The 24,784-nt window shown below is 44.3% G+C and overlaps 1 pseudogene; it reads left to right on the forward strand.

The window, feature by feature from the left end:
• The first annotated feature begins 1,238 nt into the window (after positions 1 to 1,238).
• The window catches only part of LOC119456780 (uncharacterized), a 30,980-nt pseudogene continuing 7,434 nt past the window's right edge, over positions 1,239 to 24,784 (forward strand).

Genomic DNA, 24,784 nt, shown 5'->3' on the forward strand with positions numbered 1-24,784 from the left:
CTTGTATCGTCGGGTAGATTCAATGCCGTGGTTGTGTTACTTTGCAGGGTTCTGAGTGTGGTGCTTTCGTCTTTGTTTAATCTTGGGTGAGGTGGTGGGTACACCCTTCGTTCCAGCCTGTGGGGTTGAAGGATCGCTGAGTATGTGATGGGTATAGACTCTGGCCCTGCTGACGCTGACCGGGCGTCTTGAGAGTAGGAAGGGTTGGCCAGGCAGGCATGAGCCCGGGCCGCGGCGTGTGCCGCTTCGTTCCCCTCCAGCCCCTCGTGCCCAGGAACGCATGTCAGGCAGCTGTACGGGATCGGAGTGCCTCGGTGCTTCAACATTTTTAGGGCTTCTGTCAACACGCGACCCTTAGCGAAGTTTCTGACAGCTGCTTGAGAGTCGGAAAAGACGACAGCTGCGTCCATGCACGCTGTAGTCGCTCGGGTGATCGCCACCTCTTCTGCAGTCTCAGGGTTTTGTGCCCGGACTGTGACAGACGCTAGCTCTCTGCCCTGGGAATCTACTACGCTCAGAGCGTAAGCGTTTCTTTGCGGTATTTGGCTGCGTCGGTGTCTGGCGTCCGGATTGCCTGTGGCTTCACCGTAGTGTATCCAGTCGGGCTTGTCTTCTTTCCTTATGGAACGTGGGGTGCATGTTGCGTGGGATTGGTGCTATGCACAGCAATTCGCGGATGTTCGGGGGAATTCTTTCTTTTCGGCCCATGGCGGCTATAAAGGTTTGGCCGTAGCTCAGCTGTTGGAGCACTGATCTTCCGGTGGGCGTGAGCTTCAGTCGTTCTAATTGACGGGCTCTGTGAGCTTCAGCTAGTTCTTGCCAGGTGTTGTGTACGCCCATCTTGAGAAGTCTGGTGGTCGAAGCCGTTTTGAAGGCTTTGCGTATTATAAGGTTAAGTTTTTCTACCTCTGCATTCCTCAGCGCGAGGTAGGGCGTGCCGTATGTTATTCGATTGGTCAGGAGTGCTTGCACCACGCGTAGCTTGTCTAAAAAAAGAAAAAGATTGTTTTGCCTAAGTTTGTTTCACCCCAATAATAAACATAATGCGGCGAAGCCAACTGCAGCTTACACTCGTAGGGCGCCACGCTCGCGCGAAATATTCGCAAAGCGACGGCATCGCACTCGAACACCACGGCTCTCCCTCGAGCAGGTCGATGGACGCGCCTCGCCTAGCGGCCACGTCGGGAACCGAGCAGGGTCTTAGCCCGCCGCTGCGTTCCTCAGTTTTCCATTTCGGCCGGCGCCGACGGTCGCGACTGCTCCTCACTGCCCCACGTGCGCACCCGCGCGCACCGAATGTGCGGCTCTCCGGAATTGCCTGCTGCTTGCCGGGCGGTTCCGGCCAGGCTCCTCTTCGTTGAACCACGTGTTCAGGCTCGCCGTCAACCGCGGGGAGCGACGGCTACGACAACAAATAGGGCATCGTGAGTTCCCGCAACACTGACACCGCACGCCTGTTCGTCCGGTCTGTGCCCTCACGTCTATGTTGTTCATGGTTGGAGCCATACGACTGGGATACTCTGGCATCGTGCACTCTACTACCACCACCACGGCTATTTGGATGATTCTGTGCGTCGTCGGTAAGTATCAACATGGAGAAGGTATTGCGCCGCAGGTGTCAAAAAAAGTTCTACGTGCCATGTTTAAGCTTATGCTGGGCTGTGTGAAAACAAAAGTTAGAGCGGGCGCGTTATGTGTAGACGTTGCGAGAAAGACCTGCTCACCACTGAGGCCTGCACTGTTCAAACCTCAACCCACGGTGGCGGCGTGGTTACGGCTCTCTCCAGCAAAGCACAACGTCTCTGGTCTGAGTAGTGAGCTCGCGAACTGCTAGCCTCAGCTGCATCAGTGTACGGTTTTATATAAGCTCTTTTAGGCTATTTTCTTAGCTTCATGCAGAGACAGAGACTCATCGTCCCATGCAGCACACTTTTTGTGTATAAACGCAAACTAAGGTAAAAAAAACGCACTTAGTCGTTATTTTTTGGGCTACAATAAGACTTTTTGCTAGACAACAACCGCGCTTCATATGGTTTTGCAAAGGCCAAAATCCATATTTAATTTGAGATTCTCTTCGACATCGCAAATTTAAGATATCTGACTTGCGTAAATGTTTGCTCACTAGAAGTCTTAAACAAGAATTTAACAATATGGTCAGAAAAGCACTTTGAAAAGTGTGGAAAGCTCAAATTGAAAGTAAACGGCTAGCCTTGCGACCATTGCATGTATACATTTAAAACAAACCTCATTTTCGGAACGATTGGCGTTACCGACTAGGCAAGTGTGTCAATATTGAGCAGGTTAACCTGTAGTGGTGTCCATTTGAGACGCCAGACACTCTTTTTGGGCGTGTTAGAAATGACAGCCATGCAGATTGCCAGAAAGACAAGAGTACTAATCGATGCGGCCAGTTTCACCTTGATAGTTAATGAAAAATAATATAAAGATAACCACTGAGTTGTATTTAAATTAAATAACTGTTTCTTCGTTCTGTCATTCTCTACAAGTACCAGCTGTGGTGTCTTCTTTCGCTGACACGTGTTAATTTCTGGTTTTATTTCCATTCACCAGTGCAACGCAGCCAACAGCGCTCCTCCTGGTTCAGAAAATGTTCAGAAAACGACACTATCAAGTTTACAGCTCAGGAACTCAGCAATGAAATTCATTGCCTGCAAGTTCTCTTTTTTTTTCAGCATTAGTTACTCAAATCGCTCACTCAGCAACAACACGGTGAACGAGAAAAAGAGATATAGTTTTGAACTCAGTCAACTTGCAAGAGTAAATTTGCTCAGACAGCTGTCGAAGATAAATAAGATCTTGCGTGCATGCACTCCTCGTCTTCTTTAGTATATTTTTTTCCTCCCCTTTAACGCTCGCGGATATCAAGGCGCGCCGCTACGCGGACACAACAAAAACGACCTAAAATAAATCAAAACGTGCTTTCCATGACGTGATGGTGCGAAAAAAAGTAGGTTACGGTGCTTCATCAAAAAATTTCGATGCTAGATTGGGCGCCCTCAAGAAGCGACCCTAAGCGTAGAGCCGACGCGAGGAAGCGACTTATTTTTCGTTGCCAATTTTTAGGTGTTACATAGATATGTTCCTAAAGGCGCTGGCAAAGATTAATGCTCAAGTTCACCACTTGTTTCACTCAAGATTTATTTCTAACTTCCAGAAAGTAAGCGCTTTAAAGGTGGCTGAGATAATTCGTCTACCGGAGATAGCTTTTTTTTTCTTTGCCTGTCTGTTCATCGGAAGTTGTTACAACCGTCCAGAGGTTCTTACCTAATGATAGCGTCGAATACAAGACGAATACTTTGACCTCTTTTTTTCGATTATTTTTGTTCACGCAGGAAGCTTCGAATTGCACCCAATTACAGGCAGTTGCACTTTAATTCATTTTCCATCGTAATAGTCGCAAATGTTGCGAAGAAAAACGCAGTGCTGGCCTAGCGGGTCGCACGCTTCTAGCTGACATCTCATCTCTTCATCTTCTCTGGAGGCTTTTTTTGTTAGCTATGTTACTTTTAAGTTAGGCCTGCATTCCCGAATCATTCTTGCACTAGAGGAATTCGTAAGAACAAATTGCAGCCAATTGCGATGCAGGACGTATCATTAGCGAAAGCGACCGACCAATAGGAAGTAACAAGAACGAAAAAGAAGCTTTGTTACCGAGGCCCCTTTTTCTAGGATTTTTCTGCAATTCAGCGTAAATAAAGAATTTAGTATTGCTGAGCGAAACCAGTTATTTTTATCGTATCGCTTCAAAATTACTCGTTTGAATATACTTGTAGTTTCATGCACGCTTATTCGTACGAAATTGTACCTCACATCGGAAAGCATGACTGCGCTTTCTTACAAAAAATATATGCGTCTCTCTTGGAAGAGCGAATCACTGTTTGGTCGTCTTTCTCTACTATATTCGTTCATTGTTGTACAATACTTTACAAACCTATCGAGCTGTTTCTATTGTTATAATACACAGCTGCATGTTAAAATTTTTTTCTGATTTTTAAGCTGCGCAACTGGTTGCGGTTGTTTTTCGACCTTGATGTTTTTGCGAGTTTGTCTCTATTAGTTGTCTGTGTACTAAGTTCTATGCCCCCCTTACTCAATGCCCCATGTAGGGGCCTTGTAAGGTATTTTACAAATAAATAAAAACAAATTCACCCAGTTAACGCCAATATCACAGAGCGAGGACTCATGAAACGAAAAATAATGTTTCAACATAGAAATGTTGGACAATTGCCATAGGCGTGGTCAGCGCATCGACATAAAACAGGAATGACATTTTTTGTTTGTTCTACGCATTTTTGCATAGCTGAGCGCACATCTCTCGCTTCTATTTCCATGATATATATTGGGGCAGTTTAATACTGGACGCACACAATACGGACTCTAACGCTTGAATATACTTTAATCTCCTGTTATTGCCGGACAACGTTTTGTTGAACCAGGCATTTTCCGGCGAAAATGTGTTCAATATGACTACGCGCTCTATAGTTGCAAATGCTCGCTAAACAATAACAGATTTGTTCGCAGAGAACAAATTACTTTACTATGGGACCTCCTTCTGTATACTTCTATCTGCAAAACCTTTTTGTGAATTAATAAAAATTTGATTGATTGATTGATTGATTGAGAACAATGGAAGCTTCCCTTCAGCGGATTTCCACAGCGTAAAGAATCTCCGAATTTTTTTTTCTACAAAAATTATGCTTCAATCTATGTCAATAATTGGTTTCCATTTGTTCCCGTTTTGAACGACAAACAAGTTTCCTACAGCAAAGCAGAAAATAAACGGAGCAATACTTTATCAATTATTGGGACGGATGCATGATAAAAAATCTCTGTTGCGATCATTAACAAAATGAAAAAAAATACAGCACGCTGATTTCATCATAAAGAACACTGCACCACTCGCAAAACTTTGAAAATGCCGCCGTCGGCGCACATTAAAAAGCCCTGAATATTGAAAAGGGCTTGTTTGAGATGAAGCAGTGATGAAGTGAAGGTCATCAGGGTGTTACACTGGTAGCTTCCCGTATCGCGCCTTCCCTGCCAAACTTGTACCGCCTTATTAGTTGAATTTCATTGTGTGTGTGTAAACTGGCTGTTTTATATTATTTGGTACATTCAAAATTGGTGATGAGAAAAAAATTAACACAGAGGTTATTGACATTGCCTGGTTATTGGCCACATTTCGAACCAACAACGGACCAATAACGAAAATGGTGATGTATTTCCAGAACATCCTTGATGTCTAAGAAAAAAAATGATTGCTGGTGATTTTTTTTTTTGTCTCGCCTGACTGTGAAATTCGTCATGCAAAGGTCGGCGGCAATTGATTCACTCATCAATAAGCCATCCCATGCAGAAATTTCGTTTTTGAAAGTGCAGTTGCCGTATCGAGCAGCCAGAATATATTTAGCAGTGGTAAATATGACATCACCTCTTTACTAAACCCACCACTTCCAAGAACTGAATCGATTTGAGCGACAAGCTCGGAAGAACAACCCAGTGGACCATTTGAGGTGGTGGTCATTTGTTGTCTTGTGACGTGGGCACCAGGGCGCGTTACGCCTGGGTGATAATGTTCTGATAAATATAAATGTCCCTTCCTGGCTACGAGCGAGATTAATGACACCAAATGGCCTAACGAACCCTAAAGACCTAGAAAGCATTAGTTGACTGTCCTTCTTTTTCAGGCGTTTTCACAATACATTTGTGCGCTTTGTTCGTTGCCTTGTTGGCACGTAGTAGCTTCGACGTGGATAACATGCAAGCTTTCACAACTAGTAAACGAACGCGGTGAGTGCGGAGCGAAGGTGTGAGAGCAACAGTTGTTTTCTTCTTCCCTCGCTTCGTAATCTGTCCACCTCTGAAGACCTAAGAATTTCTTCGATGTATGTTTTGATTTAAAACCGGACTTACCGTGTACTTCAATAACTGGTGTCTTCTAATTAAAGCACGTCGCTAACAAGCATAACAGGATGCGCTTCTTTTGTAAGAGAAGATGGTGGTAGCCTAGCATGGTTTCTATGTTATACGCTTATAGGAAAACCATAGTATACTACACCGTATGCAAGTTGTTGTGGAAGCTGCCTATGGAGTTCTCATGTGGCAAACTTCAGTTTTGTGCAGAGCTACCCCGACGCTGGAACTTCCGTCCACGACACTCAAAATTCTTCGCTTCTGATAGCCACAAGAATTGGAAACAATTGCCTTCCAGTTTCAACTCATACTCACTGTGCCCCGTCATTCTCTAGATCTCAATCAACATTCGACGTAGATCCCCTGCTTGAGACATCATTTAATCCAGGGGTGTAATTTTCGTCAGAGCCCTCATGAACAGAGGCGCCCGGGTCGAAGCGGCGGCTCCAGCAACATCTTTCGGTCGACCACTGGTCATTTAAAGACGCGCACCTATGTTTTGCGGAATACAAATTAATTGCTACACAAAACATTGAAAATAAAGTATCAGCTAGTAAGCATCTATGAAGCACACCAACCTCCTAATAGAATAGTGTATTATAATGAAAATATTAATAGATTTTTGAGTATTTTTTATTTAACCATTCAGTATGTGCCACTGGGTGTGTGCCTATTTTTGCCCAATCCTCCAGCAAGGGTATCCGCCCGCCACTGTGGCACAAGAGGTACAGAATGCTTAAACGTAGCTACATATGAGTCGTACTTTAGTGTGCATATACACCTGCCACCACCATTCTCCGCTCAACAAGCGTGATACATCGTCTTCGTCCTTGTAACATCGCTGCGCAGACGTTTAACATTATGCGTTGCCTTGTTTGTTGTTTTCATTTTGATATAGCCAGTGAGAAGTTGAGTGTATAAACATAAACATTGCACGATATTAACTACGTAACCTTTGTGGTGGATAAGCATTAGTCCTGAACGAGGCAGCACAGTGTACAGGATTAAAGTAAACACAATTGTACATATCGCCGTTAGTTGTTTAGGATTTATTACACAGCCCTTGACGATTGCTTCGCTTCACATAGATTCCAGCAAGAGCGTTGGATCGGCATAATAATTATTTAAGTGAACAATACTCTTTTTTTTAGTTGTAACCATCAGTATATTGCAACACATCTGGCGCAAAGAATGACACAGACGAATGGAACATATAAGAAATGACGCCTAGTGTTTACTGCAGTTTACTGTTTACTGTTTATTCATATTCGCCGCATTGAATCTTAGTGACAACCACAGTCTCTGAAAGGTTCTGCGAACATGTCCTGAGAAATGCCTCGTAACTATACAAGTTTCCTACTTTAATTTCTAATTAAGGCACGTGGCAGTTTGACGAATGCATGTTTTCTCAGAGGAAATTGTAACACAGTATTATTTCGCCGCTCAATGGTGAAAATAAAATAACATATAATCCTGATCTTTCGTTTCTCTAATCATCTGCGCGTGAAAGCTTTGGTGCTGGTTTCAGGGTCTTTGCATTGTCACGTAGAATAATATTCACTGATCTTCTTTAAACAAGCTGCAGCTGCGACAATCATCATCATCAGCATGGTCATCAGCCTATATTTATCTCCACAGCAGAACGAAGGCCTCTTCCTGCGGTCTCCAACTGCCCCTGTATTGCGATAGGTGATTGCAACTCGCGCCTGCAAATTTCCTAACTTCATCACTGCAACTAGTTTTTTGCCGTCGTCCACTACGCTTCCCTTCTCTTTGGTATCGATTCTGTAACTCTAACGGTCCACCGTTTATCCATCCTACGCATTACACGGCCGGCCCAGCTACATTTTTTTCTCTTAATGTCAATTAGAATATCAGCTATCCCCGCTTGCTCTGTGATCCACACCACTATCTCCCTCTCTTTTAATGTTAGGTCTAACAATTTTTGTTCCATCGCTCTTTGTGCGGTCCTTAACTTGTTCTCGAGCTTCTTTGCTGACCTCCACGTTTCTACCCATATGTTAGCACAGGTAGAATGCAATGTTTGTATACTTTTCTTTTCAGCGACGGTGGTAGGCTCCCAGTCAGGATTTGTAAATACCTGCCGTATGCACTACAACCCAATTTTATTCTTTTGTAAGTTTACATCTCATGATCAGGGTCCCCTGTGAGTTATTGACCTAAATAAACGTACTCCTTTACCCACTATAAAGGCTGGCTGGTAATCCTGAATTCCTGTTCCCTTGCTAGGCTATTTAACTGCGACAATACACCTCAAAACATATCAATGTGTTTTATTGGAAATGCAATCGAAATGGGGTTCTTCACCAATAAAAAAAGAAATTAAAAAAAGAAATGAAGCATAGTAAATTCAGAGAAAGCATAGAGAAATAAAGAATTCGCTTATCTTTTACCTGAAAATGGACACGTGCACACGTTGCACAACAAGGTATAGTGGAGAGAGCTTGGTTGGTTCTAATCACTGAAAATTCTCGAATACGAATCATGTCTGTCCGCAATTACACTTAGTGGTGCGGCTCTAGCAAAACGTGAACGATGTAGTATAAGGTATCGAGAACACTTGCTTCAAAAACTAAGCTTTTAGGGAAACTAAAGTACAAAAAATAAAACGCTACTGTAAAAAATGTGGCTCTCACATAGCATGAGTTATCGAATGAAGTATGGCTTTCTACTTTAGTTTTTCAACCGTAATTACTTCGGTGGCCACCCACGATGCACGACGCCAGTAAATTGCTTAAAAAGAAGACAATACGGGAATACGAAAAAAAAAGTACTACAGTGAAACCAGCTAATTAAAGCGGCCACTTTGTTAACGGCTGAAATGGTGCGGTGCGAACAAAGGGCCGCTCATCGGTTCCAGAAGCTCAGCGGCTGAAGCAATCACCCCGGTTCCTCCGCAGCAGCACTGAAGATACCGCTTCTAACGGCTCCTACGAACTATTAGGACCCCACTGATCCTTTGTGAGCGAGTGGCCTTCATTCCACGCTTCCACGGCGTCCACTGCTTACGCCGCCCGTTTCTCCACACGCCACCGTTTTCGCCTCATCGCTCGGATCTAGGGGAGACCAAGGGAGATCAGAAAGCAGGTTTCTAGGGAATAGTAGGTCGTGGCAAGCTAGACGCGAGTGTGTAGCTGGCCGAACAAGTGGTGCAGTTTCAGAGCGGGCGGTAACTGTCTTATCGGATTCAATCGAAAGATCAAGCGAGTAATTTGGAAGCCCATTATCATCATGAGAACTTAGTGGGTGCGAGCTAATTTCGCCTCGCTTCAATTGTGTTCCTAATGAGGAGTTGTGCAAATACTTTGCGCCATCCCTTTTCTGTTTCGCTCCAATCGTAGTCTGCAAACTTCTTTCATTCCTGCCAGCCCTGCGTGAATTGTTTTGGATCCATTCTCTGTTACACAGCCGAACCACTGCTTCGTTCTCTCTTCAGGGTTGGCGTTCTGCTCGCCATTTCTCGCTCCTCGTCCGGCCTAAAGCTCCCTCTATCGCCCATTACCCAGCTATCTTTTTATTCCCGCTTAACACCTTTTATTTCTTTCTTCCCGTTTGAGGGCTCCTGTGCAACGTGGCCGAAATACCGTGTGTGCGCTTCGAGTGACGAGGCTTGCTCCACCCCTGCCATCTTCGGGTTTGCTTCGATTGGTGTGTGCGTTCCCCGTCGATTTCCAATAAAGAAGGGGCGTCGTTGAACTTGCCACTGTGTTTCACTGGCTTCCCCGTTACATTTTTTTGTTATCGCTTTCTTAATCCGTCCCTACCACGTACTTCCGATTTGCTTCTTTTAAAAAAACCCAGTCACGGCTTGTGCGATCGAAGTTTCAAAGTGCCACGCCCAACGCCACTCTGGATGCTGGTGCTGAGTGGACTTGACGTCCGTGCTTGGCCTCTTCGATATCCACGAGTGGAGGCGGAAACAGTTGGAGCAAAATAAGGTGGCCTCCACAGTATGGTGGTCCCTAATTCTCCTCTCATCCCATTTTTGTCTGTATTATACGAGGCCTGCAAGAGCTTCGATTTAGCAGGAGTGGTTGAGTTGCTTGTAATCAAATAAACGAATGTTATTTGTACCAGCCGGCATATTTACTTTTTCTTTCACCTAGTGAACGATGTAAATGTTAAACTCACCACCTACAGGAGAAAGTGATAACAGCGTCATCGAACCATTTTACACGCTTTAACAACGCAGATAATCACTCATTACGTAGTATTTCTTTCATTCTCTAAACCGTTACTGTAATAACGCCACATTCACTATCAATAGCCCTGAACATTTAGCGTACTGAAATTTCTCTGCGTTGGCATTCCATAACACCTTTAGGTCTCACTTACAATCGATTTTTACAGCTTTCCAAATTGGCTCAATCACAAGTGCTTTTATATAGACATAAATTTTTGCAGTTTTGTAGCAACGTATCTTGTTGATAGGTCATCCAAATGGCCATGCACTGTTACCGCAAGAAAAAATAAAGCAAATGTCTCTAAAAATTGCGAAGGAAGTGACAGCGTATCAATATCCAGCATCTTTCTAATTTAAGGTCCAGTCAGTGCCCGGATGTGTATTCTCCATGTTGAACAAGATGTCACACATTAGCAGTCGTGCGCATAATAAACGCCTTCGATTTGTTTACTAACTACTATTTACATTATGTATTTAACAGAATATACGCAAATGAAATAGATTGATGCTAATCCATAATTAGAAGCAATACTGGCAGTTGTCCGGGAACATCGGTTCGGTCAGCAGGTAGCATATCAGTACAGCAAACACGCAGCGTATAGACTCTGTCTGAGATTTAATCGTCGCGCAATTCATAAAATACGAATGAACACTTCACTTCGTAATAAAATAAAACCTCCTTTGTATGTCCGTCAAGTGACAGTATGCAAACCAGAAGAATAGAATTCACGAGTTGTCACCTTGTCAATTTGCATCTGTGCTTCGCGCTACGTGCATTTCACGACAAAGAAAGCAAATACACGAGCTACGAGTCTCTTCAGACCACTACCTTGGAAGCCTTGGCTTGGAAGCCACGACACCGACGTACCGTGTCGTGCGCACACAATACGTTCGGTAGCGCACTGTTTACTCAAAACGACACGACTCTGCACTCTCGGGCTTTCGCGCACGTAGTCGATTAGATAGCGCTTGCAGTCGCCAGGTTCATGTCGACGAATCTCAACCGCTATATCTACCCATTTCTTATGTTCACCATTTGCTTCTTGCGGTGGGTTTAGTGCACTAGAGCTATCATATGCACTCTGGCGCATATCCTGTTGTAATCCGTCTCAACAGCGTATTCTTCATGAAGATCTCACACGTGAACAAGCTTTGTTCAGGGTAGAATATTTATATGAAGCCATTTGCTATGATATGACCAGGGATGTTTCCATTATGCTTGGACCCTTTCTGCTCTACTACCAGGATCGGCCCACATTTTGGCGTTACACCTGACGACGAACGCCCCGGTTAAACAGCTTAACTGTTAAAACACAATTGAACACGATATCATAGTACATCTTTACTGCGTAGAAGTGTGTTTACTTTCACTCAATGAAGCGTGCAATATTTTCCAATGTTTATGTTTATTCACAATCAATTAAATCACAACATTATTATCATGCAAGTTTTATGTTTATGCAATAAACCGCTCACAACTAATGTCGAAATGCAAGGACCGAATAAGCCAGATTCAGTGACAAAAGCCTACGCCGGAATGTCTTGAGGAGGACGGTGAATAGCTATTGTCGAGGGAAGAGAGAGTGAGACCAAATCATGAGCTGTTCCACTCTGTGACGGTGGATGACCAGCGAAGCTGTTTAGCACGTTGGTGCGTTCCCTTCGGGAGTCCGTTACGACGACAGAGTCTTCCCCATTCCAACGGCAGAAGAGAATTGAAATTCAAAATGGAGAACGGAAAATTCTCTTTCTGTTTCTTTTTATGTACATTCGCATGGACGACGGGACCGTCGCCCCGAGGAGCCGGAGGAAACTAGACACGCCTGACGTTTCGACGGCACCGCCACCACGGGAGAGCGGAAAGAAATGGAAACTAGATGCGCAAGCGCTTGGAACGCCGACAAAGAGAGGGTAGTGCTAACGTAGAAATGGCCGACGTGGGTCGCCCAGCGGAAAATTTTTGAGAAACCTTTATTATCTGCCTTGGAGCCTACTGATTTTGAAAATGGTGCCGCTTGATAACGAATCTAACCAAACGCATATCCGAGGGACGCCGACGAGCCAGCTGTGAAAGAAGACGACGACGAACGCGCGAGCATTGGCACGAGTGCGCTCGCTCGGGACCTTAGTATTTGCTGACGCAGAGGAAAAATGCACGGAACACTAGCCATATACAGCTTCGCTGTAAAACGAAGATGGAAGGGTAGGAAGGTTAACCAATGAGTGACCTGCTGGCTAGGCTACAGTTGGGGCTGAAGAAGTGGGCAGAATAAATAACAAAGGAATATTAAAATTCAGTGTGCGGGGAGCCTACCAAGTTAAAAAAACGCCCATGAGAGCACCAAGACGTGGGTGGCTCTTTCATGACGTACATGACACGCATGTCATGACATTCATGTCATGAGTACTCAGGAGTCCCTTTAGTTACACCGAAGAGACCTTAAGCCAAAAGCCTTAGTCATGCTCATGACTATGACTTCGACCATCAACCTTTAGCCTTTTCCTTCACTTAGTACCACATCCGAACCAATTCCATTGCTTTTTGAGTATCATTTTTTCGCTAAATCATTGTCATTTTTGCTGAGTCACGCTCATGACTATGATTTCTACCAGTATCATTTAGTGTTTCCTTCACTTAGTACCCACGTTCGAACTCATTTCAGTGGCTTTTGAGTGTGAAACCTTTTTTGCTGAGTCATTGTCATTTTTGTTGAGTCATGCTCATGACTATAATGTCTACCATCATCCCTTAGTGTTTCCTTCACTTAGTGCCCACGTTCGAACCCATTCCAGTGGCTTTTGAGCGTTAAGCTATTTTCACTGAGTTATTTTCATTTTTGCTGAGTCATGCTCATGACTGACTTCTACCTTTAGTGTTTCCTTCACTTAGTGCCCACGTCCGAAGCCATTCCAGGGGTTTTTGAGTGGTAATTTTTTTCGCTGGGTCATTGTCATGACCTACATGACACGCATGTCATGGCATTTGTGTCATGACCTATCACCTATGTTCGTTATACACTGCTCTCATACTATGCCAATTTTGGTACCTACCAAGCTAACGAAACCACCATGAGAGCACCAAGACGTAGGCTGCTGTTTCATGACCTATATAAAACGCATGCCATGACATTCATGTTATAACATATCATTTGTGTTCCTCATATACTCTTGTCATAGTATGCCAATTGTGGTACATGCCAAGTTAACAAAACGACCATGAGAGCACAAAGATGTAGGCGGCTAGATAGATAGATAGATAGATAGATAGATAGATAGATAGATAGATAGATAGATAGATAGATAGATAGATAGATAGATAGATAGATAGATAGATAGATAGATAGATAGATACTGTCAAAGTAGCAAATGTTCGCCAAGAAATGCTTCGCATTTAAAATTAATAATAGAGATGCAGTAATTCTGGGCGCACTCGTCAAAGATGGTTCGCTAGCTGTCACAAGCGTTTGACCAGTCGAGTCAGCTTCAAGAAGTGCAATAGGGCTCTTGAGGCCTTGCGCAGGTGAGAATTCATTGGCAATTTCCAAGAATCCATGAAGGTGACCCAAGAAATGTGGTGATGACAGATGCACGCTCCTCAAGCGCGCAGACTAGTATACAGCCCGCACTATAGCTATTATACTTAAACACTAGAAAAAACGTTCAAGGATGAACTGAATGTATTACGACAAATGGGGTCAATTGATCAGGCCAACAGGAATGCGATACCGTGTTACAGCTGCTGTTACCTATATAGGGCATCGGCACATGCTGAAAACCAACCCTGCGCATAACCTGGCAACGTCTGAGTGATTATGACTCCTTTGGGTCTGCCAATCACACTTTCTTTCTTTCTTGCTACCGCGAATCTCCATATTTGGGACAGTTGGCAGATCTCAATTGTTCCTTGTTGTGCCCTGAGAGTTTCACGTTTACAGGTATTGCATATTTGTTTTGCATTTTTTAAAGGCCAATCTTAACCCCAACTTCTCCCGTCAAGCGGCGAGCACTTTTGTCCTTGTGTTTTTATCGTGCTCATTATTTTTTCATTACGGCGATTCGTCGATTTGCCTGCCCTCTGTCACTCGAGTGGAAATTCGCCGACATTCAGACATTTTTACCTTTGGTCTGAATTCACGACACCAGCTAAGCAACAGTGTATCCTTTGGGCTGATGACCACTGCATTCTTGCACTAGCCACTAGCGGGTGTGAGGAAGACAATACCAGTGGAGTACACCGGTAGAATTATTTCAGCCAAAAGAGGAAAAAACTATGTGTTTTCATAACTTACCAAGCAGAATACGATGGTTCATAACGGTATCTCATGGTGAAGTAAACTACTATTGCTGACAGTATTATATCTAGCTGAGGTAAATGCGATAACTTAATAACTTACTGGCGTTAGTTTTCTCGTTAGCTTTCTCAAACTGTTTTTGTTCCAACTGGTCTCCGCTGTTTGTCTTTCAACGAAGAATATTTTGTTCCGGTGTTCCCGTTGCATTCGCAAAAAATCTCTTCCAGCTTTGTCCATCAAATATGTTTTGTTAGTTCCTCCTTTTTTCACCTTTATCCTATTTCTCATCCTGCTTGCCCGCTCCGCTTCCTTTTCTTTTTAAGGCCCCAACAGACTTGTTAAGAGCCTGACTTCTTTTCATACTCTAGAAACGGAACATCCACGGGCTGTTTTCATTTTTCCGTGGGCGGGCGTTCTTGTTTCATCGGCTTTCGAATGTCCAGCCAGATTTTTCAATTTACCAAGGCCTACATTGTTCTCCCATCGGCATTCTATTTCCACTCATTGTATTTTCTTTAGTTCCGAATTCCTTATACAAGCACTGCGACAGCGTCTAGAGGTTACTCTGTTTATTCTAAAAGCATGATTTTTTTTTCCACCACAGGCACAATCGGCTTTTCGGGTATCTAGACAGCAGCCCCCTGACACTCTTGATTTCTTTTTTCTTTCGTATTGTTCGCGTCTCCTCAAATAAATAAAATAAATGTTATATATATATATATATATATATATATATATATAACTCGTATATTGTAATTGTAATGCCAACAGGTCTCAGCTGTTTGTCTTTCAACGAAGACAAACAGCAGAAGTTTACGTTGCTTCCACTGAAAATCTTTTCCCACTTTGTCCTGGTATGTAGAAATCAGCCGCCCTGCAACCCTCGATATCTTTTTTTGCCTATTGTCCGCCGTTCCTTAAATCAATATTTATGTGTATTATTTCAACAGGTCTCCGCTGTTTGTCTTTTATAGAAGAATATTGCGTTCCCATTATATATATATATATATATATATATATATATATATATATATATATATATATATGTGTGTGTGTGTGTGTGTGTGTGTGTACAGGGTGCACGAACAATCACGTACCAAGATTTAAAATTTTGCAAATGCCCCGTAGCTGGACAGAACCAAGGTGATGTTTGCCGTCGCTTGCAGATACTCAGATTATTTTTCACATCCCACCTAATTACACAATTAGTCTTCATGGAATAATCAACTTCTCAAATATTAGACGAAAAGTGTCAATGATAAAATTGTAGAATAACGTGAAAAACTCCCGATACAGCTTTCTGTTGCTGAATATGTGCTACATAAAAGTGTTCTTGTGCGTGAGAGAAGCCCACGAATACACGCAAAACTGCCGTGCGACTGGCCGCTCGAGACACTTTGCGTGTATTCGCGGGCTTCTTTCACGCTCGGAAAAACACTTTTATGTAGCACGTATTGTGCAACAGGAAGCTGTATTTGTAGTTTTTGATGTTGCTCTACAGTTTTCTCATTTGAACTTTTCACCTACTTATAATATTTGAGAAGCTGATTAATTATTTAGGACAGAGTATATCATTAGGCGGAATGCAAGAAATTACCTGAGTATGTATGTTTGCAACAGCAAACAACATTACCTTGGTTCTCTTTAGCTACGTGGCATTTACATATTTTTAAATCTTGGCACGTGATAGTTGGGACACGCTGTATATTTAAGTGGTAGCTTCATTAGAAATCTATAAGTGATGTCAAAATTCCAATTTTCGCACATCACCATTTCTTTCTAATTAAACCTATTGTTAATTTCCATATGCAGTAAGCTCAGCAAGGCTTCTTAGTTTGCTTCTCCTACACTTCGATTGTCAACACGGGATCCGCACAGACGAGAATATTGCTTTTTCTTTTACTATGGTCAATAAAAACCGTTTCAGTTCTTCCACAGCTCCGTTACCATGTCAACGTATAGTTCTCGGCCACCATCAGTATAAATTTCCAGTGCTCTTGTATCAACAGGACGACGCGAACGTGAGCCTTATAGATCTCTTGAAAGTATTGCGCCCACTTTATTGACATGACATCTCCTATATACGACCGTGCCCTCGCATTTCTGTTCATTGGCCTAAATAAAGCACGGAAAAGCGCCTTTTGTTAAAAATTAATAAATAGTAAGAAAATTACAAAAATAAACGATGCCTAAAGTAGAAATAGAGCAAGAGCGACATATACGATACAAAATAAAGTACGTGAAGGGCTATGAAAGGACTGTTTTTGTAAGAGCCCAGAACCGTAATAGCAGCTAGCACGAGGGTATCCAGTAGTGGAGAAACGAAGAATGCTGCGGGCGGTCTAAGAGGGGAAAAAAGCGGCCCGGAAATTCGATCGTGGTTGCCTTGCCCGCTGTACATGTTGACTTCATAAAGAGGTCACCGATACTCCACGTTCTCTCTTGCTTCTGTTCATTCTATACAGGTGCAGCGCGCGAACGAAATCAGCAAATGATGCCAGTTCACTGGAGTTAGGGGTACAATGCATGTTTTTATTTTTGCTTTCATTTCGCAATCCGACACAGAGTAGTTCGCTCGTTTTTCAACCATTGAACGAGACTCTTAAATTCCTGCAGAGATCGAAGGCTCGCCGTTATGGCCTTCTTGCTGTGCGGTCGAACAGCGGAATCTACAGAGGTACTTTCGGAAAAGTGAAGCTAACTGGTTACATTTCAGCTGCGCGCAGCGTGGCTTGAAGGAAAACGTATTACGTGCGTCTACGGACCAATATTATTTTTGACCAGGAGGAATGTTGTAGCCTGCTTTTCTATAAAAGTTAAAAATGCAATGACAATGGCAATCTGCCTTTTCTAGGAACATGAGCACCGAAAATTGCTTCAGGGGGACAGCATCCGGGCTTTATCTGTTCTATTGACGGTTTGAAGATTGCTGTGACAAACATATAAAATGTACAACAGTAACCAACGTAAATTTTCGTCGACATCCCGAAGCATTGGCTCGATGGCTGGAGGAATAATACACGCAGTGAGTCCTGCACTATTTCATGTTGTGTCGGTTTCATCATCATCATCATCATCATCATCATCATCATCAGCCTATATTTATGTCCAATGCTGGACGAAGGCCTCTCCCTGCGATCTCCAATTACCCCTGTCTTGCGCTAGGTGATTCTGTGTTGGAAAGCCGTGAGCATTCGCGAAGAACGAAACTTCATTGCTGGTGCAGCTAGCGTTCGCCTGTGGTGAAGTGGAGACACCACTATTTCTTCTTGCTCTTTATTATCTTCGCTTTAGCATTTTACCGCGCTTGCTTTATTTCAGCATTTTACCTCGATGCTGGTTTTTGAGTAAGCTGCAGAGCATGTGGTCCTCCAATCATCGCAGCTTGCGGCATAAGCATGTTCTCCATGCCAAGTATTCTTCGCGGCTTTATTATCGCTAGAGTGTCTGAATATTTTGTGTTTCTTGTGAAGCTTTGCTGTTGCCTGAGCAGCATGTCTCCATTATGGGGCACTTTGTAAGTTCTTCAAAGGTAAAACTGTCATCCACCCAAATGCAGCACACAGATGCAAAGGAATTACGTACGGTCGTTTCTCAGAAAGAAACTTCGCACTTGAAGAAAAAGTCATCCTTTTCCGAGATTTGAACCCGGAACCAACGCCTTTCCGGGGCGTTAGTCCCGGGTTCTGCGTTCGCCATGCCGAACTTCTGCTTCGCCGTGCACATTCAAGACACCCACTACAATGTTTGTGTGTTTACGTTTCCCGCAAGAGTAGTTTCTGCCCTGTAATGAATATAGTGCCTCAGAGCTAAAACCTCCGACTGCCACTCTGTGGGACCAAAGTTCAAATCTTTTTGTAGCATCTGCCATGTTTTTTTTTTTCAGTTTTTCTTTTTGGAACTCTTGCAAATCGCAAAGAAAACTGTGAGAGACACTGACTGAAGTCACAACGACAAGGGTATTGAGCCTATAACCCCCAAGCTCTGTACGAACCACTATACGAATGAGTACGAACGTACTCAAACCAGTACGAACGAGTAAGCTTCAGGATATTTTTGCCTCCATCTTGGCATAACAAAGAACGGTTAATAGTGGGGCTCGCCTAAAGAGTAATAAATATTCCATCCCCTCATGGTTGCAGACAAGATCAGAATTCTAACCGTGATGCCCTGCAGACCAACAAAATAATTCAGCTGCAGCATCAGAGGGGGCAATTGCTTGAATCTTGCTAAAAGTTGGGATGACTAAAATGCGTTATGAATAATTGAGCTTTTTGTACCACATAAAAAACGAAGTGTTTCACGATTTACGTAGGGCACGTTTTAGTATGCGGCAACCTGCACATTAGGAACGAATGGAACTCAAAATCCCGCACGTTAAAATTTATGAGCAGGATGGGAGGCAGTAATCTACGTGTCGATAATTCGTTTACTAAAGTTCTGCCGGCTGCTACAGAGTACGACGCGCGGAAGAAAGAGGACTACGTTAAATATACGAGAGCGGCCTTCGTTTATTGATTTTCGCTTATGCTGGCTGGAAATTCCCTATCGTTTTCTTTCCTAAGCTTCCGTTTTATCAGGCATTCGGCAGCAATTGAGTGCGCAGTGTTTCCAGCTTGCATGAGCGTGCACGCTTATGTATGACGTATCTGCCAATTAGAAATCAAACAAATCGAATGCTCTGCGCTGCGAAAACGTAAACCTATGCATAACAGCAATTTTAATTTTCTCGATCCTTAGTGTTCGGACGTCTCTCTCTATTTTGTAACAAAAATGGAGCTCTTTTTTGAATAATTTTCCTTTACGCGTTCAAGCATAGTTGTTCTTTACTTTGCTCCGGCCTATGAGCTTTTCCCGGGCTATTTTTTGCACGAGCTTTCCAGCGGTCTGTATGGCTCCATTGAGTAAATACAGTGAAAACACACAGCGCAGCAAGTTTTGTAATCACTGGAGTGATTCTCTTTCATTCCGCAGCCAGCTACCATCGCTTTGTTGCCCACTTAACGTGATTACTTTTGGCACAGAAATGAGCAGTCTTAATTAAGCCCATTGTATGTCTGTATCGAGTGCCCTAATTGATCTGTGCCCGAAAGGGGAAGCATGTGCCGCCTTTTCTATTTTAGTTAAGGTATGTCACTGTTTCCGCAGTGTTTCCGCTCAGGCAGCGCCGAGTATTGAAGTCACGTATATTTGGACGTGTCTTGGCTGCGTGTCTATAGATTTTCCGCATGAATGCGACTACGTCTGATCGATTAAGCTTTGCGTTTGTCCATTCATTAACCCATTGCTGCGAACTACTGCAAAAACTCGTGAAAAAAATCCCGCTCTGTTCTTTATCTCACCATGTGTACGTTCGCTCTGCGTTTCCAATTGTACGGAGCAGCGCTATCAGAATTGCACGTGCACTAATACTATCAAAAGTATAGTACTGTGCAATTTGCATGTGAAATTAAAATGCTATGACGATAAATATCAGTCGATCAGATAACTCAGGGAGAGTCAACTCTGATTAATTATGGCACTCTTGGGAGTCTCAATAAAAACTATTAGTAAATATCAGTTAGGTGTACTTGCCTCTGCAGATATTTTTTTCGACCTATTCATAGAAACGCTGCTCATAATAACAGTATTTGCTACTTCCATTTTGCATTGATCTCTATCGTGTGTAATTTTAAATCGATGCAGAAGTGTTTGCATATTTCATGGTACTACCGGTGTTTTTTAACGCAGGTAGATTATGCATGAAACGTGTCTAGGAGCACGTTGTAATTGCTTCTTTTTTTCTTTAGTTTTTTTTTAGAGGCAAAGATATATCTAACTAAAATGCTGTTTCAGAAAACAAAATAGATACTCAGACATGATCTGTATTAGCATTTATGGAAAACAAAAAAAGGCGTGGCACCCATGCAAATTAGAGAATATGTCTATGTTGTAAAGGCTTTCTTTCGAATCTTTCGATTCTTTCGAATCTACATAGAGCGCAGGTGGCATGCTAAATTTAAGGTGATTTGTTCGACTGCTCCACTCACCTCAGCTATTTATTCTGTATAGAGCCAGATCAAGCAACTGCCATTGCGGAGGATCGTTTGCGGAACCGATATTACATCAAAATATAACATTTCAAATAAAGCGAGTATTGTGAATTAGTAGGATCTTGGATGTGAAAGTACAATCTCACCTAGAGAAACCGTTCACAAACCACACCAGTGAGGTATGCTGCGAAAATTCATATATGGCTCCTCGCTCGTGCCTCCTTTCTTGAGTCCACGCTCGAATGTCGAAAACATGGGAAGTAACCCTACATTTACCCCGTTCATTCCATCACGTGTATGCCTGTCAGCAGGAAAAAGTACACGAACAGAGGCTCTGGGCTTGCTTACGCATAGAAAATACTTTGGGTACCGCATAGAAAATACTTCAATAACACTTTGGGCAGATGAATTAAACTTTAATTTTCGAGACAGTGTCCCGAGCGTTTGAGCTGTGGATCACTCTAGGCGGGAGGGTCCCTCATTCCAGGAATCCTCTGGCCGCGATAGCATCCTGGACTCTGGCGACAAGACGTCGTTGTTCGTCCAGGTCCGGGGTGGAGATCTTGGCCTCCCACGTCTCGGCGAGGAGGTTTACTTTGGGCAGTAAATTATTTTACTTTCTTTCGCTCTAATTGGTGTGATCATTAGCCTAATACGACGGTGATAACATAGTGTAGTTGTTTGACAATGTACTACGAAAACTGTTGTCTAGCTGCATAGTATTTTCGAGACTTTGGCGAGCGTAACTGAGATGGCCTGCACTGTGTGTTTGCAGCAATCCGGACTGCGAGTGGTGTGCAGATTGTGCGGTTATCTGTGCCCACGTGGGTGGAGAACGGCACCGAGGACTCAGTGCTGTTGGACTGCGAGTACGCGTACACGGAGCGCGACGACTCACAGCTGGTGGTCAAGTGGTTCCTGAATGACGACCCAAAGCCCATCTACCAGTGGATACCAGAGCTGGAGACACGCCACGTCTCTCAGAGGCTGAAGGGGCGCTTGAACACCGACTTCACGGTCACCGCGAACCACTTCACAAAGTTCCGCGCTCTCAACCTGTTGAGACCGACCACCGAGCTGAGCGGCAGGTACTCGTGTCACGTACCTCGCACAATAACCAGGACCAAAAGTCGCAACTCATGACCGTCTATGGTGAGTGCTACGCGTTGTTGCTAAGCGGAAATTTCCACCAGTTTTCACTGTCACCTGTGCAAGGAAAAATTCCCATGTTGGTGAAATCTCATCAAGTAAACTCCGAAGACAAAATCGCCATATTAGTTTAGCTCATGACAGAATGCACCACAGCGCTAAGTAGTAGATACAAGACGTGAGCTATGACTGGTTGTCAGCGTCATTGCAAACGTTTTTCCTTGGCTATCCATATGTGAACAGAAAGATGAAATGGCCTCTCCGGTCTTTTCGCTTGTATAATTCGGGAGGCGTGATGGCATAGGACGAGGCTGAAAGGGCTTTATGTAGAGTCGGATTCAGAAATATGCGGGACGTGAGTTCTATAAAAAAAAACAGACTAGCGCAGTTTTAACTTGGAACCAATGTAACAAACAGTACAAAACAATGTTGGTTGCATGCACTAGCACAGGGTGATAATATGAATGGACGGATGCCTGCCCAGGCAAGAAGTACTGAGCTTTTTGTAAGATTCCGCGAGAGGTAAGTTTTGATACCTACTGTACGACAAATTTTTTGTACTTTCTGCTGCAGCACGTCCAAAGCACTTCGTGTTCAACTTCTCGCGAGCCGCCGAGGAGTCGGCGACGACGTTCGTGTGCGAGGCGACCGGCGCATTTCCTTTGCCCACGCTGGCGCTCTACCAGCTAGATGAGGGATCGTCCGCGTCCCCGCAGCGGCGCCACGCCCTCGCCCCAACACAATGGGTTACGCCCCGACAGGATGGATCCTACGTCACTCGCGTCTCCAGCCAAGTGCCCGACGAACAGTTCTCGCGCTCGGGTCGGCACTTGTTCGTGTGCCTACTCTCCATACCGGGCACGGACTTCAAGAATCAGCGACTTATCGAGTTCTACCCAGGTAAGCCACGGCCGTTGTTCTCCTGTATGATGCAATTTCATGGATTGACCAGGTTCACAATTTTAATATCGTTAATGTCAGAGTCGCTAAACTATCTCAGATATTGCTGGACTGCCCTAATTTCAGCTTAGCACCCTGTCTATACTGTGTTATAGGAAGAGATGTTTGTTCGAGGTCTGGCGGAATTTCAAGCTTGCAGAGTAGTTCAAATCATAACAGTCATGAAACTCCCCATAAACTTCATGTCTCATATTATGGGCACATGAGTTGTGAAAAGTGTGGGTTATGTTTATTCTCGCGTCGCAGCTTGACGAAAAAACCAACAATAAAAGCGTCCTGTTCCCTTCACTGCAGCAAGGGAAAGGAGCTAGACGCGTAGGACGTCCGCAATAAGTAGGGGAGTGTTCGTATCGGCATAGGGGAGATTGATGAACATTGTAAGAGCCTAACAACTCTTTCACAAGCAAGCCAACTGTTGAAATTAGTGTGTATGTAACAATGTGGGCTAATATGGTAGTGAAATGGCGAGAAAAATAGAAAAAAATCTAAACATTACAGCATAGGTCTCCCTTCTGCCAGAGAGTATGTCATCTCCCACTGGAGATGACATACTCTCTACTGTATAACAAACATGTGCTCGCCAACGGAATATCATCTCTCCAACTACTTTCTGTCACAGCATGGCTCCGTTAAAAGATAGTAGACGTAATAGCACGCACAAGACAAAAACTTGATGCTTCTTTAAACTCGTCTCACCAGTTTAAGCAACTGAGAGTGCTTAACTGCTGTATTCAGTTACGCTCTCGAGATGATATATATGAATGTGAAAAGTCTTGCACGTGGTGCGGTTGTGAACAGTACGAGCACTTCCACAATCGTGCTTCTGCGCGAAAAGCTTCGAAATGCTTTCCACGTGGGCAGCTACAATTCTCCAATGACGTCGCCATGAGCACATCCCGAGCTCACTCTAGCTGCCATCGCGTAAGCAACGCGAGTGCGAAATAGCACTGTGTGCCTTAATGGCGTGCGTAGAAGAATGTACACCACCTCCCATTCCTCTGTTTCCCATGGGTTGCTCACTCGGTTGTCGGAGACAAATACGGGGCGAAAATAACCGGAGGTGTGTGGTCGGGCATCAAAAAGCGGGGGGAGATTGAGGGAATTGAGTCGGGTGCGCTAATCAGGAGGTGCTGTTTCTGATACAACTCCTTTCAACCCCCTCAATTAATTACAGTCCTGACCGGTTACACGCTCTCGCAGCCCCGAACACACATCACGGCGCTCAGCGCTTATCGTCTGTCGCCACGTTCAAGGGAACCGAAGTTCCAGATGGGGCCTTCGTGACGTGGCAGCCGCACTGGGTATTGCCTGTGTTTGCGTCCACACAGACGCACGCACGGAGGTGCGGAGACGTAGACTTATGCGAAGCCTCGTCGGCAGTGTACGCACACTCTGCGGAGGCGTTCCCCTCCTTCCTATCCGCCGTCCTAACGGCTTTTGAGAGGAACGGGGGAGTGGCGGCGGCAAACGCGATTAACACGAAGATTCATGCGTGCTGTCGCGCACGGTGCAGACTGCGTCTGCACATTCCTTGCGGTGCAGTAGGGAAGGGAAACACCCTGGGCAGGAAGAGAGCTTGGGGAGAGCCCAGAACTGCTTGCAGAACACGGCGGCTTCAGGAAGGAAAAAATTAAGTCAGAAAAGACCTAAAAGTGAAGCCAGCGAGCAAGGGAGAGTGCTAGACGGGAAGAGTACCGAATGAAACGGAAGTGTTCTGCTTCTTCCTTAATTTCGCGAGGGTTTCGGCACCGAAAAGGCCATTACTGACGCACACAAGGAATGGGTTGAGAAGGAAGAAGAGGAGACACAGAGTGTGAGTGAGACGAAGACGACAGAACGTTCGTTAGCGGCGTGTCCGCCACACAGGGCTGGCCGCACAATGTGGTTCGCGATTTACGTCCTCGCGGCGGAGACGTGCTGTTCTCAGCGTTACTAATAGCCGGGAGCTTCGGCAATTGGGCCCTCTGGGAGACATGGGCGGCAACGGGCGTGCATTGCAAATGGCGGGCTCTCTAAGCTCTCTCAACTGGAACCAGAGTCCTTCTGCTTGCCAGGAGAGAAACACATAAACGAAGCACAACAATTAAGCAACCGCATAAAAAAAGCAACCACACGCGAGACAAATGGGGTTGCAATGCGTTGTCGCAAGATTCTGTTGTGGACCTTAATCGGCGTCGTTACGACCGCTAGTGTTTTGGCATGCCTCGCTAATG

Source organism: Dermacentor silvarum, chromosome 6 (genome assembly GCF_013339745.2).
Source record: "Dermacentor silvarum isolate Dsil-2018 chromosome 6, BIME_Dsil_1.4, whole genome shotgun sequence".
Taxonomy (NCBI): Eukaryota; Metazoa; Arthropoda; class Arachnida; order Ixodida; family Ixodidae; genus Dermacentor; species Dermacentor silvarum.